Below are 1,722 nucleotides of genomic sequence, written 5' to 3'. Positions count from 1 at the left end.
GGCACTCCGTCGTCTCCCTCGGGTTTCGATGGAGCCGGGTGACCGTGGAGTGTCGTGCGGTGGTGCGGGGATCTGCCGTTCTCGCCAGTCAGGAGCCGGAGAACTCGATGGAGGTTTTTCGACAAATATATTTACAAAGAAGGACGAATATAGTACAAGGCTGTCACGCCGCTGCTGCCGCTCACGGCAGCCCGACGTCGACAAAAGCGCCTCAGCGCCAAATCCGTTGCCGCGCACGGCAAGTTCTTTGCCCCGCAGGACAAAGTACGCGGAGCCCTCGGGACCGCGGGAGAATAACGTCTTGCTCCGCGCACGGGCTCGTTCAGACTCAACTTTTTCCAAAAAGATACACGCCGACATTCCGAAGAGAGGCCGGATCTCCCTCTCTCCGCGGAATCGCCGACATGTCCCTGACAAGGTCGCTTCCCCAATTACCACGGCGGCAAGGGCGATCACCCACTCCCGCCTGGAAGGTTTCGTTTACTTCCCACGCGGGGAAATCTGCTTCCACTTTCGGGAGCTGGCCGCCGCTTGCCGCCAAAGGGAAAACGTGAGACATCGGGCGCCTCCGAAGGACGCTTCGGGTGACTGCGCCGCCAATTCCCCGAGCTCTTTCGGCAAAGCCCCTTCGGCCATTCCTCCAGATGGCTGACACAACGCTCGCCTAAGCGGAGTATACTAAAGGCTTCAAAAATTCGCGAGTGTGTTTTTCGGTGAATCTGCCAATTATCTTTAATCTTTCCATCAATACATCGAGTTGTGAGTTTGCGCTTGTCTCTTCTCTCTTCCCTCTTCTCTGTACCTTTCTATTTGTGCGCAATTTTAACCATGTTCAATCATTACCAACTCGCCCAACTAACCACTTTACTGTAGAGTGGAATTAAGAATTATTGTATGAATAAACATTTAATGCGCGTGTCCAAACACTATTTTGGAGAATTAAAATTAAACACGGAAAATCGTCAACAACGACAACAACAGCAAAAAAGCGGACTAAGGAATTTGGTATTGCTTTCCAGCGTTACATAAAATTAACGATCGTGCTGGGAGTTGCCCATTTCATTCCCCTGTAGATTATTTTGGTTTTATCCTATTTTTAAATTATTCAGCTTATTATGCAATGATGATTATAAGTAGCCCCAGAGAGCACTCGGCCCAGCAATATAATTATTTAAAAGCAGCGACCAGGGCAACTAATTTTATATTCGGGTTGATATGATGTAGCGAGCGACCATTAAAGTAGTTTATTTAGAGTCACTGACTAAATGAGCAACGAAGGGTGTGGCATCATCTGTTCAAACATCTTGTCTCGTGATAGGTTGTTAGGCGTCCTTTTCGGATGATGCCGCAATCTTATTGGCTGTAGAGCGATAATGAGATGCGCGGAACTCGCCAAGCCCTGCGTTTCTTACGTTTTCGGCGACTGTGGAAGGAAGGCGGTTTTGTACAAAACAAAATACTTTGCACTTGGCAAAATAATTTGGTACTTTCTTCTTGCTTTTGCGAACACGAAGCTTACTGCTAAAGGAAGTAAAATAGGTGGTGCGCTATTGTCGACTTACCTTGAAAGTAATTATTTATGTAAATGTTGTCGGTAAGGCAGACTCGTGCAGGAGTTGTATACACGATTTTAATACCTTGTGGTAATCAATGTGTATTTATTTCGGAATTGAAGCACTTTCACGAGTCTTGCGGAGCCCAGTAGCGTAGACAAAGGCGTGT

Source organism: Ixodes scapularis, unplaced genomic scaffold (genome assembly GCF_016920785.2).
Source record: "Ixodes scapularis isolate PalLabHiFi unplaced genomic scaffold, ASM1692078v2 PGA_scaffold10__122_contigs__length_95168666, whole genome shotgun sequence".
Classification (NCBI taxonomy): Eukaryota; Metazoa; Arthropoda; class Arachnida; order Ixodida; family Ixodidae; genus Ixodes; species Ixodes scapularis.
This window is presented reverse-complemented; position numbering follows the sequence as displayed.